The sequence below is a fragment of the Peromyscus maniculatus genome, chromosome 4 (genome assembly GCF_049852395.1).
Source record: "Peromyscus maniculatus bairdii isolate BWxNUB_F1_BW_parent chromosome 4, HU_Pman_BW_mat_3.1, whole genome shotgun sequence".
Lineage (NCBI taxonomy): Eukaryota > Metazoa > Chordata > Mammalia > Rodentia > Cricetidae > Peromyscus > Peromyscus maniculatus.
Window position 1 is genome coordinate 154,455,391 of NC_134855.1, and position 15,445 is coordinate 154,470,835.

The window sequence follows — 15,445 nt, forward strand, 5'->3', positions numbered from 1 at the left end:
CTGTGGGGCTCATTCTACTCTCTGTCACCTCCTCCGTGGTTGAAGTATTGACACCTTTCCAGGACAATTCCACCAGCCCCTGCTGAGTCTCCTGGCTTCTACTTTGGCTTCAATTAGCAGTCTACAAAGAAATTTCCAGATTGCAGACTGAGTCATGCCCCCTGACACTTGAGAAGCATGCCATGATCTCACCCCCATCCCTGGTAAAAATTCAAGCTCAGGACAAAGATGGCTCTGTGGGGAGGTCAGGGTCTTTCACAGTCTACTTCTCGCCCCTATGGCACTTGCTTTAAGAAGTTCCTTCTACTCACTCTGCAGGACTCTCAGGATACAAACGCCACAACAGGCCACGTCTACCAGTCCTTGCTGTACCTTTGGAGGCCCAGAATAGGACCAGCAATGGCTGACACATGTCTTGTGGGCTGTTTGCCCCCAGCGGAGTAGGGAATAAAGGACTCCTCACATGGGAATAGGGATGGCACTGTGGCCCCGACTTCTCTCTGCTTCCTCCAGCCTTCCTAGGACCCTGTCCTGAGGGAGCTTGCCCTTGCGAAGCCGAGGAGGGAGAAGTTACCTCACTCTATCCTCTGCCTTCCTTGAACCCTCTGGGCCTTGCTGACAGGCTGAAGGCCTCCTCCCTTTTGGCTGACCTGTGGGCACAGATGCACCCTAGGTGTGAAGGCACAGGGCACAGATGGCTCCATTCACAGGCGGGTGCCAATGTCTGCTACTCGGGCACATTTGCTCTCTCAGAGGGTGGCATCAGCCCAGAATCACCTCAAATTACAAGAACATCCTGCCTTTCAAGAAAGTGAAGAATTTCGGGGGAGTGTAGGGAGGTATTTTGGGCAAACAGGGCCTCCTCTGAGTTCCTTCTGCCAAGCGCTCTAGGTTTTCCTCAACTCGTGGAAAACACTGCCAAGGGTCAAACTCAGACCATAGCCGTCAGATGGGATGGGCTCTGCTGGGTGGGCCCAGATGACCAAGGGCGCTTCTGAACTTATAGGTCCTCCTGTTAGAGGCAACCCAAGCCTTTCCCTCAAACATCCCATAGGTAAGCAGGGAGCCTCCTGGTCCCCGTCTACCAGCCTGGTTGAGCCCAGAGCCCAGATGCAGCATGTAGCCTTCTGACTTGTCCACTGGACCTCATGGTTCCTGCACGCTGACATGTCTCCTTTATGACCCATCAGAGCCCCCATACTGCCATCTCCCCCATGGCACCACAGCCAGGCATTAGATTCTTCCTTCTTACTTGAACCACAGTTGCTTAGTAAGAGACTCTCCGGGACTCCATCGTAGGTGTGTGCACATGACGAGGCCACCAGCGATGCAGGCAGGTGCCGCACATACAAATGCCGTACGCATGCATGTGCTGCCGCGCAGCTGCTCACCCTGCTTCACCCTAAATGCTCCTGTGCTCAGTGGAGCTTTCATCTCTGCATCTCTCACTGTGGCCCGTGGGGGTTCTCACTCCTGGGGGGCCAGGCAACAGGCCTCATGGGGCCAATTTATTATTATTCTCTGTGGTGCCCATCTCATTTGGAGAGTGACACCCATTTGACTGGCCTGTCTATTCAGCTCTGGAGAGCTGGGCTGTAATTTTGCATTTGTGGAGACATATATTGTAAAGGATTCTGATGTAAAACTTTTAGATTTACAGGCACATTGGAACGATGGCCCAGAGCTCCCATGACCTTGCGGTTTCACCCCATTTTGCTAGGTGTTCAGTGGAGGACTGTGCTTCAGTACACCGTTGGCTCACTTCATTTGACTCCCCACCCTGTCCCATCCAGACCCTAAAGGACACTTGGTCCTCTCCAGACTCTGCTTTCTGGGGCTTGACTGTTTGAGGTCTTTGTAGGATGTCCCTCAAGTTGGGTTAACTGTGGAGTCCTTTGTAGGATGCTCTTCAATTTTGGTAGTCTGATGTTTGGTTTTTGGTCCTATTGGGGGTGGTGCAGTGTCTTTTCATGTTGAATCGACCCAGGGTACATGTTGTACACAAGGGATCCCCAGGAATGCCAGTCTGCTCTGCCACACTGAGGTGGATCCTTCCGGGCTCCTCCTCCACGAGGTTCAGTGCCCTTAAGTCTTTCATCAGAGACAGTCACAAGTGTCACCACCCATATTTAGCTGCTATCTGGATGGAACGGCACCACCACAAATTACTCAGTTACCTCTCTCTCTCCCTATTTACCTATTCAATGATTCGTGTGCCTTAACAGCTCATGGACAGTTTAACATAATTTTTTAAAAAACTATTATTATTACGTGTATGTGGAGGTCAAAGCACAACTTTGTGGAGTTGGTTCTCTTTCTACATGGGTTCTAGGGATGGAAGCTATGCAGGTTTGCCCCACAGTCATGTTTACCAGTGGAACCATCTCAGCAACTTTCAGACATTTGAATGTAATTGGCCCCCATAAGCCATAGGAAGAGGCACTATTAGGTGTGGCCTTGTTGCAATGGGTATTTGTTTGGAGGAAGTGTGTCACTATGGGGGCGGGCCTTGAGGTCTCATATATGCTGAAGCCACACCAGGTGTCAGTTCACTTCCTGTTGCCTGTGGGTCAAGATGTAGCTCCTTCTCCAACACCATGTCTGCCTGTGTGCCACCATGCTGATAATGGGCTAAACCTCTGGACTGTAAGCCACCCCAATTAAATGTTTTCTGTCATAAGAGTTGCTATGGTCATGATGTCTCTTCACAGCAATAGAAACCCTAAGACAGCTATAATCTTGGACTACTGAGGCCCAGCTGTGAGGTCAGTCCTAGGTCACGTTGAATCTACATACATACATACATACATACTCAAGGCTCATCTAGTCTGTCTTACCAAGAACCACCCATTTTCTCCACTGGGAGGTTGGTGTCTTTAGTTGGTAAATGGCATTTTTACCAAAATCTAGGTACTCTCATTGTTTCCAGGAGTGAATGTACACCCAGTAAGTTATTCTCTCTTCATCTGTCTCTCAAAGAAGGTAAGCATCCTCACACTCCCAGGACTCTTGCTAGGTCACAGGTCCTTAGACTCTAACTCCCAGGCAGCAGGACAGTTAGATGGAGTTGAAGAACAGTGACAGCCAGATGCGTGATGTATTTCAATTTGTTTCCTTTGAATTAATTTGCAAATAAGGTAAAAATCAGTGCAGCTAATAGATCCCATGTTCTCCCTCTGGAGTCATTTTTCCTCAATAGGATGAGGTCTAGAAAACTTCTGGTTGCCAAGACCGGGTGGTAGTGGCTACTGTTATCTAGTGAATAGAAGCCAAGAGGGCCCCCAGGACTCCAACCCAGCCTTATATGAGCAGTGGCCAGAGGAGCGGCCTAGACTACACATGACTAGGGGTAAGGACCCCAGGGGGTCTTTGAGTAGAGGGCAGCTGCCCCATGTCTTCTTTCTCCCAGAGCATCTCTCGATACATAGGGAGATTTTCACAGTTCCTGAACTGCCCTCGCCCCACTAGAGACACACCCAGGAGAGCCTCAGCTCTTTGTGAGGACAATGGTTACAGATGAGGAAGAGGGTGGGAAGACGAGGAGCAGGTGACAATGGGAAGGAAGGGGCCAGCTGCACAGGAGTGTGGGAAGGAGCAACAGCAGACAAGAGGCCTGTGGCTGCCGAGGGCCAGGTCCTCCTTCCCCTAGATGCTGGCTTCCCAAAGGGAAGAGAATCAGATTTTACACAATTCATGTGCTCTAAGTGCTAAGGGTCTGACTCTGGCTTCTGCTCACAAGACAGTTGATAAATAATCCCCCAGCTGAACTTCATAGCCATTCCACTTTTTAACACTTAACCTGCCCTATTTGTGTTTGAATCTTTAATTTCTCATCATCCACCCACCCACTCACCCATCCTCCCATCCACCTACCCACCCACCCACCCACCCATCATCCATCCATCCATCCATCCATCCATCCATCCACCCATCATCCATTCAGTTAGGTACTCATGTATTCATCCATCCATATACCCATCCATTCTGTCAGCTGCCACACACTCATCCCATCCATCCACCCATCCTTCCCTTCAAGGTTTACTCTATTTTAATGAAAGATGCTCCTGTCCTGTTGCAGTTGAGTACAATCTAATTAATGGGAACAGACATTAAGAACTAAAATCTTGCAGTCTGTGCTAGAAGCACACTGATGAAATGACCACACTCTTGCTTTTTAGCCCAGGAAGCAGAACTGGGCAGTGCGCAGAGAACAGAGGAAAACGACATCCATCAATTCTTTTACACAACTTTATTAGGCAGATACTGTGCCATATATGGGAGAGGCAGGGTATTAATTCATAATGCTGGGGGTTTGCCACCTCCCCCCCCCCCCCCCCGCCCTGAGCTCATTCTTACAGAGGTGGTTAACCAAGAAACCCTCCAGACAGGGCATGGTAGTTCATGCCTATAATACTGGTTACTTGGGAGTCTAAGGCATGAGTGTTCCAAGTTTGAGAGTCCAGTATGGGCAACTCAGTGAGACCTTGTCTCAAAATAAAATAAAAAGGGAGTTCAATGTAGATCGGTGGTAGAACATTCATGTGGACCTGGGTTCAATCATAGTCCTGTGGAAAAGGGAAAAAAAAAAGGACATAAAAGAAAAATAAATAAATCATCCATATCATGAAAGGATTAGTGTTAGGAAGCAAGAGGGGCGAGTGGTGGGAGGTTTCTCTGAAAAGGATGCAGGAGGAGGAAGAAGACTCTACACACGGTGGTACAAGCCCAGGGCAAGAAGACAGTCAGCCTAGAGCAGACAGGGAAGGGCCAGGTCTCTGGTGCCTTGGCCTCGCCATAGCATGGGCACCCACTGGGGCAGGAATAGCCTAGCAGAGGCTGCCAGAGGCCAAGCACAGCAGCAATGCCCAGAAAAACGACAAGAGTCTACTTACGGCGTGATGCTCTGCAGACACCTTCAGGAGAGCCTCCACCCAACCCTCTGAAGCGAGCACAACAGGATTGAGGGGGGGCCCTCCAGAAAGCTCCTTCCTCGTTGTCTTCTGCAGGAGACTGTGCTGTTTGTATAGGATGAAGGTCCCCTCTGGGACCCTCCCAGCTCTGCCTCTCTAACCCCACGACCCTAGGGAGTCTCTTTCTGGACAAGGTTTCAAAATGATCACTAACCCAGCAGGATCTTGGCTCTAACACAGCAGAACCTTTGGATAATCTGCTCAGCTGGCCGAGCCCCCTCCCTGCTATCTGGACTCAAAAGCCATGACTTTGACATGGGAGGATGGTGGCCTGAGCAGCAGGCTCCAGGCACTGTGACAAGACCCTCCCCATTCTCCGTGGCCTCCAGACACAGTTGTCTCTGGCACTTTCTACCTCTCCCAGCTACCTTGACAGGGAAGGGGAACTTTGAGGATGAGTTCTGTGCATCAACCAGGAACATTTTGCCGGAGTCCAGGCTGACTGTGGACAAAGGAAGCTGGTGGCCCACTCCTAAGCAGAGAGAAGGCTAGTTCCTCCCAGTCACAGAACCCAAGGGAAGAACAGCCCTCCTCTGCCAAAGGCCTGGGCCTTTTCTGCGGTGTCCCAGTGTGTCGGTGTCTCCTTCAAGCACAGCAGGAACTTCCCCGCCTATCTCAGCTGGCTGTGGTGCACAGGGAGCAGCCTGGAGACAGTGAACTGGGAATGAGCTAGCTGGTGCTCTGAAGGCCACTCTCTAAGTGCTGCTGGGAAAGGGGCAGGAGAGATCACTTGTCCTGTGGCCAGATGAGCCTATGGCCACTGTATCCAATGGGCTCGCTTACATGCAGCAGCACAAAGTGGGCCACGGTGTGGCAAGTATCTGGTACAATAAACCCTCTTGTTCTAGGTGGACTTTTAGTGGTAGCATTGCTATTATGAATTAATCAAACCATTTCCAAGAAGCCCTGTAGATTCCATGGCTCTAAGAAGGAGCCACCTGGCTGGGTCTATGTTCCAGCAAGACTCGTCTCTCTACTCAACGTATTGGGTCTGTGTAAGGTGAAAACCAGTTCCTACCTTAGGAGACAGAGCTCCCCCAGCTCTCCTGCTTAGCAAACCTTACCCTTCAGGACTGGAGGTTGTGCTCCACGTAGGGGGCTGAAGCAGAGCAGGTTTCCAGTCAGGACAGGACATGTGTGAGGTTCCATGTCACACACAGCAATGGCAAGGGTCCAAAGGCAGCACTGTGCTGCTGAAGGCTCCAGCGATGCTTAGGAGGAAAGCTTGGCATGGAGAAAAAAATGGGGTGGGAATGTCCACAACATAAACAAACAGATACACATAACCTCCTAAGGAACTTAATGTCTCTGACCTAATGGCCAAACAGCCATCAGAAGACATATTTATGGGCAATCTTTGGGCTACTGTCTGACCATGTGAGACATAAGAGCCATGATTTTGAAAATACGGGTCCTTTTCTAATGAGGGAATGCAGGTCATTAATGAAATAGGCTTGGAAGTCATCTTCCAAGACCTTTGTTCACGACCCTAAACAAGTCACCTCTCCAGAGCCCACTTCTTCTGGGCCCTCACCCAGGCAAGCACAGAGGACAGGAACTCAAGTCTAGAGATTGGATTTCTCAAGTCAGAAAAGATCAAGCCTTCCTTTTCTGCAACCCTTGGAGAAAGAGGACAGAGCCATGGTGCTCCAGCTGATCCAGCAGAGCAAGGACAAGGGACTGAAACAGAGGAACCAATGAGGTCCATCCTTGATCTCAACTACCATTATGGGTAACAAACCCACTCTAAATATCACCTTAGTCCAAGTATCATCTTGGACCTTCCTCAAAGGCCCCTCAGTTTCCAACTAGTGCCAGATGGCAGTGTTTGGAAAATTGGCTCTGGAAGTCAACCGACTTCCTAAGTTAGAAGCTAGGCTGTCCCACTTCCCAGCTGTGTGGCCCTGGGCAAATCAGAACCTCTCTTGTAGTTAAGCTTTCTCTTTAAGGTGCCATGAAAATTAAGTGAATTAAATGAATATATAGTCCCCTGAGGCCTAGGACTCCACACTGCAGACACTATAAACAGGTCAATAAGAATGAGGAGCCTCTGAATCACCAAGACTGAGCACAGAGCAGTAAGCAGGTGACACCGTGCCACACACTTCAGGAGATAGGGACCATCCGCGCTATATTCTGCCAAGAATCAAGAGTGAGCTGGGGAGAAATCTGTACAGCCAAGGAAATGGAGGAAGCCCAGGAGAGATGAGAATAGATGAACTTAGGGGCTGCTTGATCCCCACCCAAGAGTCTTCCCCAGTCTCAATCCCTTCTTCTTGTCTGCTTATGTGCTTAGAGGCAATCCCCAGAGTCCAGGACCTTCCTGAGGACTTCTGTGCTTTCTGTGCCTGGCCAGGCCCTACCCAGCTGGGGTGGAGGGAAGCCCAGGGGCAGACAGCACAGATGTTATGTTGCCATGGTAACTACCTAACTCTGGTACAGGCCAGGTTACTAAGGAGCCACAAAGAGGGAATTGGGCGGCCCTGTTGGATTATTAAGCCTATCCCAGGCCCCCATGGACGCTCACTCTCCATTTCCCTGGCCTTCCCTCTTGCAGACCCAGCCTGTGTTAATGAACAAGCCTATGCCTTCTAGACCAATGTCATAGCAAAGTCAAGGAGGGCCCGGCCAACAAGTCAGCTGCTTGGTCCCTGCCAACAAGTCAGCTGCTGGGCCCCCCGCCTAGCCCTGAGGGCCCCCTATTCCTGGGACAAGAACAGCTGCACTGCACTTCAGAAAAGGCAAAGGCTCCCTCTTCAAAATGAGTGACAGGGTTGGGTGACAGCAGGCATCTGAGAAGACCAACAGGGGGCAGTCGCCCCTCACCCATGGCCCCCCGTGGACAGGCGGATGGCAGATCCAGAAGACTAGCAGTTCTTCTATATCTTAAGTTAAATATCTGAGGATTTTGGTAAAACCTAGTATCTAAACACTAGTGAATGAGCTATTGTTATTCAGACAAAGAAAGAAAGGAAGAAAATAACGTGTGGCTAAGTATCATGTATCTAGATGAGACTAGTATTGGGAGGCAGTCTCTAACTCTACCTTACAATGGTGGGTGTTCATATTTACTACTTATCACCAGGGGTATTGTTTCATAGTCCTTTCAGAGGGCCAGGACTTGGTCTCTCTCCCTCTGAACCCACTCAGATTCTCCTTGACACCAGAACAGGGCCCGATCCATAGGCTTTTCACCCCACACTATCCCCATGAGCTCTACATGCTCCACTTCAGCCTGCTCTGTTTGCCTCCGGCCCCAGCACTGCCTCAACAGTCCTCACCTGTCCCTGGCACCTCCGGCTTACTCATTACTCACATGGCCCCTCTTCATGGTCTAGGCATTGCCCAGTCCCTAATCCTGCCCGCTCTTCTGACCATATCTAGGCATAGCAAAAGTGTCCTCCAAATCCCATCTCTCCACCCTGCTGCCAACCAAGCTGCCATTTGCCTATGACATTTAAAACCACCTGCCTGCCCTTGCCACGCAGGACCGCATACTCCCAGTTGTCGGGATACTGCTGCCTTACTTGGCCTCACATGCCTGGCTCCCAGCACACTTGCTTGCTGACCTACAGCTCAGGCCATTCAACCCTCTTCCAGTCAGGCTGCCTTAATTTGGCTCCTTCCTCCCATGGATGGTCCACACAAGCCCATTCCTGCCCCTATAAGGAGAAGTCAGGCAGGGGACTGGGGTTGTTTTGAGCGGCAGGACAAGGTGCGGGCCATCTGTGTGCCTGTGACATAGGAGCACATGCCTAGAGCATGGTGTGATGTCCGCCACAGCTGTCCCCTTCTCCTTGGCTTCCAACCCCAGTGGGCCCCATGGCCCTGCTATTAATATAATACAAAGAGGCCTAGCAGCTGGCTGGGACAAAATCTTTCCACAGGCAGTGACAACTGTCATAATATGGACTCCAAATGTCCCCGCCATACATTCTTCCAAAAAAGGCACAGCTGAATCTGTCTGATGTGTTGACCTGGTCCCGACAAAAACAGACATTGCCGAAGACTAATTTGGAGGTCTTTCAAGGGGCTCCAAATGCAAGAGGTAGCTGTAGGGAACTCCTGGGGCTTACAACTGCCTGAGGATCCAAGGTCATGTCCATCCAAGTTGAATGGCACATGCCACCAAGAGCTGGGGAAGCTGCTTGAATGCTCCCTATCAGCTCCCTGCAAGGCAGAGAAGGTGGCTTCAACTTACACAGAGAATCGAGGGGCAACAACTACAAGCTGAGAACAGGGAAAGCCACTGTTGTCCAAGACTGCCAAGAGAGCTGTGTGTTCTCCGGACCCACCCTAGAGGAAGGGCTGGCGCCAGGGAGAAAAGGGTGCCAGGCAGCAGGGAGCAGAAAGGCAGACAACAGGTGGCTACCACAGCCATACTCGGAGCTTGTTGGCCTCACCTCTACTTGGGTGTACTTAAAAACTTCCTTAACAAGCTTAAGAATGTGCACATGAAAGCAGGATTCTAGAAATACTAAGAGAGACCTGTGTACAGAGTCCTTTCCTGGGAACCTCCTGACTTATGGAAAGAAGAAAAGAGTGAAGCCCCTACCTACCCACCTGGAGCATGGGGGTGGTGTTATTCCCCAGAGAACCCAAGATGGCTCTAACTATTCCAGACCTGTGGGGACAGGCTGAATGCATGTTTTTAAACTTTAGCATTGGGGGCTCAGAGTGCTGGCTCAATAGCAGAGCATTTGCCTTGTAGGCTTGAGTCCCTGGACTCTCGCTCTGGCACCAGAGGCAAACAAGAAAAAGAAATACAATCTAATATTTAAAATACTATCCCGAGCCCCTGCCACCTGGGGACTAGGTCCAGTCAGGTGTATGTCACGCTTGCTGTGACTAGTTCCGGTCCATCATGCATGCATGATCAGCTCTCTCTCTATGAAAGGAAGCCTAGACCACAAGACCAATCAGTATTTTTAGGCAAAGATCTTCTTGGCACCTCAGACAGATGACATAAAGCGAAAGACTACCTTCTTCCACCTAAATCCCTGAGAACCCAAAGGTCCTTGAGGACAGATGTCATCCTATGTGGCTGACTAGACTGACCAGCAGCAGAGCTGGCCCTGGCACACGGCACTCTGGGAAGCAGCTCACTAGAGACCGAGGGCAAGGGCAAGCTCTTTATGATAAGGCTGCTTTGTCTGCAATGTAAACATGCACAGTGACAGCAAATGTCACATCCAAGTCCCGCAAGACGATGACTTCTGTCTGTGTATTATTGGGAGGCAAATGTCAAGGAAGGAAAATAGGTCCAAGTCATTTATCCTGGTTGCAATTCAACTTATTGGAACTGGACCCCTCCCCACTCCCCCCCCCCCCCCACTCCCCAGGGCAGACTACCTGATCACACACTCGAGTCCAGTCTGAAACCTAGAAGAAGGCTGGTGAGATGGTTCAGCCAGTATGGGTGATTACTGCTAAGCTTCACGACCTGAGCTCCATTCCCAGAATCCACAAACTGTCTGTCCTCCGACCTCTGTACATGTGCGCACCAGCATACACAAAGGAATGCTAAAAAAGGAAGTCAAAGGCTAAAAGTAAAGGAGCTGTGGGCGAGGGAAGTTACTCTCTGTTCAGTGCATCAAAAGTAACAAGACAGCATTATTTGCGATAATTACCACCACACACTCTACACTCATGTGTGTCTTAGAGTCACATGGCATTTATAAGGTAGCCCTACTTATACTGTGACTAACTCAAAAATGTCTGGGGAGAGGCAGCGGGTGGGGCTGGGGACAAGCACCTTGTTGTCTAAACTGGAAAGCATTCTTTCAATTGTGGCCATCCCCAGCTTCAAATGTCTAGATCCAGGATTAGCAGGGGAGGTCTCCTCTGGGCTTCAGTGGTGTCACAGGATGAGGCGTGCATGCTTGTTCTGAGTGCTATTAAGGGTACTCCAGGGGTCACCACCAAGGCTTGCAAACAGCCACCAAGACTAGAGGAGAGAAAATGACCACTCACCCCTCCTTCCCCAGAACACAGCCACCACTCCCCCTCCCCCTCCCTTATGTCTTCTCTCCCTTTTCCTTCACAGCGAAGCTTTGAAACACAGGTTGGTACTTTCAACGGTTCTCTATGGCTAAAGACTGATTAAACCAAGGTCACACCCCAGCCCCACAGGCAAAGAAAACAATCCCAGCCCTCTCCCACGCACAGACACTGGGCACAAAGTGACTTAAGCCTCAGCTCTGCATGGTATTGTGGAGTTATTAGATAGTACATATCATTTAGACAGCTGCATGTGTCTGGTGGAGCTTCCGGCCTGCCATGGGTTCACAGGGCAGACATCTTGAGAAAAAGCAGGTGCTCACCTTTCTTGCACCTCAACTCCACGGTTTGGGGCCCAGTTTAAGTAATAACTGGTGCTTTTAGAGCTAGATAGAGATTTTGAACAGCCAGCAGAAAAAATGTCACTAAACTACATTGGCTTTCACCTTGGCCATGTCCTTCCGGCTATCGCGTGGACTTGGCTAGGCCTGACTATCCGGGGCACAGTATGGTTCTATTTCTAGCCTCCAAGGCACTTCTAGCTCCTGCTTTCTTCAGTAAGGAGCCAATGGAATGTCAGTTCTAAAGTGATCAAGAGAGGAATGTGAAACTCTGAACTGTCCATTTGGTTGTGGACAAAAAATAGATCTGCTATCAAGAGGGTTGGCATCTGAGCCCTGGGCTCACCTTCTGTCTCCACTCCAAGACTCTTCATTTGATGCATGAAAACTTGAGACAGAGCTCAGACTAGGAAGAGAGCCTACGAGCTGGTTCTACCAGACTTGCAGCCCCGTTCTCCCCTCCCAGCTTGTGCCCTTACTTGCAAACTGAGGGGGACTAAGACGTGATCTCTGGTCCCGTCCAGCTCTAGAACTTCTGTGCAAGTCCAACAAGCTGGATGTAATGTGAAGTATCCCTTGAGGTGGCCTCCTTGACAATACATTTCTTCTACTTCCATCCAAGTGTCTTCATTGAGGGCCAGGTTCAGACATCTTTGCATCATCTGATACCTTTTCCTGTGGGGCCCAAGAGTACTTCTAAACCCACAGGCTAATGCAGAAGGATGCTCAGCATGGGGGACTTGGGGTACTACTATCACATACCAGCTGTATTCCCCATTTCTCTTGCTTAATACAGGGTTCACACAGTCAAGAGACTGTCTTTGTTACTGCAGCAGTATCACTACTTGCTATGGATTTGTTTAAATTATTTATCTTATCTGGGTTTAACATTAGTCAGCCACATGAACTAGAAATCAAAATTTCTTTTTGAATTAAAAAAAAATTCAAAATCCATTTCTTTAGATTGTCTAGTTTAGTGGAGTATGTACTGAAGGTAGTGTGCACATGTGACCTGCTAGTTCCTCACTTCTGCTGTCATGTCTCCAATTTCAGGTTTAATTTTATTAATTGGGACTTCTGTCCCTTTCTTTTGGTTAGTTTGGTTAAAGGCTTGTCAATCTTACTCATCTTTTCAAAAATCCAGCTTTGTTTCATTGATTCTTTGTATTTTCAACATTTCTGTTTAGCTGGCTTCTGCTCCAATGTAACTGTCTCTTGGCTACTCATTCTGGTTTTTACTGTTCATGTTTGTCTAAGGCCCTGATATGCATCACAGAGCTGCTCATTTAGTATTTCAAGGGTTCTTTTTAAACATTCATTCATGTATGTATGTATTTATTTATTTATTTATTTATTTATTTATTTATTTATGGGGGGGGGTGCATGCATGCACCCACGCACACATATCTATTCTATATACAGAGGTCAGAGGACAACTTGACCACGTGGGTCCTGGGATTGAAAAGCCCCTTTCTGGCCCTGCTCTTTCTTAAGGAAATGCCGAGCTGCAAATTCTCTCTTAAAACTGCTTCACTGCATGCCAGTGGTTGGGTTTGCTGTGTCTGCATTTCCACTTGCTTCTAGGAGTTTCTGGATTTCCTCTTTAGTCCTTCGTTCGCCTGTCTCGTCACCCAGAAGTGTGCTATTTGGTCTCCTGAGTTTGTGAATGTTCTATTGTTTCTCCTGCTAATCAGTAGCTTGACAACATCAGCAGACACAATGCAAGGAATTCGACTAAGTTCCTAGATTTGTTGAGGCTCTCTGTGTGTCCTCTATTTTAAATTATTTGGGGAGTGGTAAAATTCAGTTTAATTTAAAAAAAAACATTTCTTACTTATTTTTAAACTACCTTAAAACTTAAAGCAAAACAAACAAGCCCTTTCAAACTTCTAATAATCATCTTCTATTCTTCTAAAAGGGAAAAAACAAAAAACCCCCCAAAAAAACAAAATCCCAAAAGGTGGGAGGCTTGCGGAGCCCCAGTCAGGGTGAGTGCCTTCCCCAACTCAGTTTCGGTGGTGAAAGCTCCGAGTACCATCCCCACCCCCCTCCAACCGCGCTGGGCGGGCGATCTGTGGTGGAGCCGAGCCCTCCACCGCTGCCTCCAAAAGTCGGCTGAGCACACACTTGGGAGCGACCAGGGACCTCATCAACCCGACACTTGAAGTAGCAGAATATGAGGAAAATGTACAGAAATCAATATCATCCCATAAACACATTATAAACAGCCGGAAAACCTAATGAAAAACAGACAGCCCATTCACAAAGCAACATAAGTATCAAATGCCTGAGAAATCTACGTATGCCGTCTCTTCAAGCATCAAATGCCACATTTTATATTCAAATTGTATACAGAAATAAAAGCCTTAATGTGGGAAAGACTTGAATAGATGAAGAGACCAGACTCCAGGCTTAATACTAAACGCAAAGGAGAGCACAGAGCTTCCTCATCTAATTTATAGACTGAATGCAGTTCCAGGCAAAACATCACCAAGGTCATTACAGAACTTAATAAAAATGGTTTTTAAATCTGTATAGGAAAATAAACGAGTAAAACTATCAAAGAGCTAGGAAACAGTATCCGGGAAGACGGCACGGGCTCTGGCAGGTCTTAAAACTCAGCATAAAACATCGATGGTTGGGCTGTAAACCAAGTGAGGGAAGCATTGGGAAGACATACAATTTAACAAACTCAATAGGAATAAACCAGATCACAATAAAAAAAACTTCAGATCACTGATGCATCAACACTCAGAGGCAGAACTGTTTTTCCAAACCTTCCGAGCCCTGGCAAGGCTCTTTCTCCTTTCCATGCTTTCTTTTTAATAACAGATCAGAACATTTCCAAGGGACAAGATGGAGACTTCCTGGCTCTGGAGAAAAACAGTCTTTCTTAATTTTCAATTTCCCAAGGTCCATCTCAAGCTCTCCATTCCTAGAGCACTTACAGTTAAAATCACGCCGAGGCAGCTAATTAAACCCACAATGTTCTCTAATTATGCATATAGTGTGAGGGAGGGAGGCTGTGCAGGAGCGTCTACCGCCTGCTATCTGTCAGGTGGGCACCCAGTAGGTACTGTGGGGCCTTCCCATGGGACAGTGGCTCTCAGAGAACCCATGGGAGATGTTTTCATCTGGCTCCTCCTACCCATCCAGGACCCCTGGCTCTTCCTCCTTTCATCACAGATGATGGAGGGGCCAGGAGGGAAGCCATGGGCAACTCGAGGAAAGGCCTACAACTAATGAACACTTTTTTATCACGACAGTGAGGGCTGGGACCTACAATCTACACTTTAATCCCCTCGGCTGCATTGTGTGCCATGCCAAGTCTTCATGGGTCCCATTAGGAATGATGTCACCTTAACATGGAGGATCAGTAACCTGGCTCAAGATCTCAGTGTGCTGTACAGGGAAAGGTGTCCACTGGAAGGACAAAGGCAAATTAAAGGGAACCCAGAACTTCTGAGTAGTATACTGAGCCCACAGGGGCACAGAGTATAGCCCAACCACTGCATAGGGCAGGATGGGATGTCTACTGGACTACCTTTGAAAAACAAAGCCAAGTGAAAAATAATAAACAAATATCTCAGACTCCTCTTTAACTCAAAGCAAAGCTCTGTGCACGAGGCCGATTTTGCCCAGTTATCAGGACAGGCTGATTACGAGCACAGACTCATTTGCCTGAGATAATTGCCTCAATTCTCCACTTCACTCTGCACATATAGAAAGAGTCCCAATCTACTGCAGCCTCAGTGACTAGACATGTAAAATTGGTCTAATCATAGTTTGAAGAGCTTCAGCTGAAAGGATTCTACGAGCGTGAGCCTGAACCATGACACCACTAAGGGCTTTCTTTCTCCCCTCTAAGATGGAGGCTCCCTCACTCCCTCCCCCAGGTCTGAAGGGTGAGTCACTACCTCAGGCAAGAAGAAAACAACTCCCAGGCTCTGTCCGCGCTGGTGGCTGAAGCTGGGGTGGGGGCGGGGCACTCAGGACAGTCAGACAAAGGCATAGCTGGGGGCCACGGGCCTTCTGGACGGCTGTGTCCCTAGCAACCAGCAGTGTTTCCACCCCAGAGACGCGAGGCGTCGGGGGCGTCGGGGCGGCACTGGGATAGTGACTTCTCACACACTG

General features: G+C 48.8%; 1 protein-coding gene across 23 annotated transcripts in view; it reads right to left on the bottom strand.

Annotated features, from left to right (window-relative positions):
* Window positions 1-4,234: 4,234 nt before the first annotated feature.
* The window catches only part of LOC107401124 (uncharacterized), a 58,896-nt gene continuing 47,685 nt past the window's right edge, over window positions 4,235-15,445 (bottom strand). For 10 of the 23 annotated variants that reach the window (XR_013050977.1, XR_013050978.1, XR_013050979.1 and 7 more), the window contains 2 exons: window positions 5,989-6,194; window positions 4,235-4,565 (listed from right to left, as the gene is read on the bottom strand). The gene's annotated coding sequence lies outside the window, so the exon portion shown is untranslated. The other 13 variants (XR_013050981.1, XM_076571319.1, XM_076571315.1 and 10 more) reach the window with 4 other exon arrangements.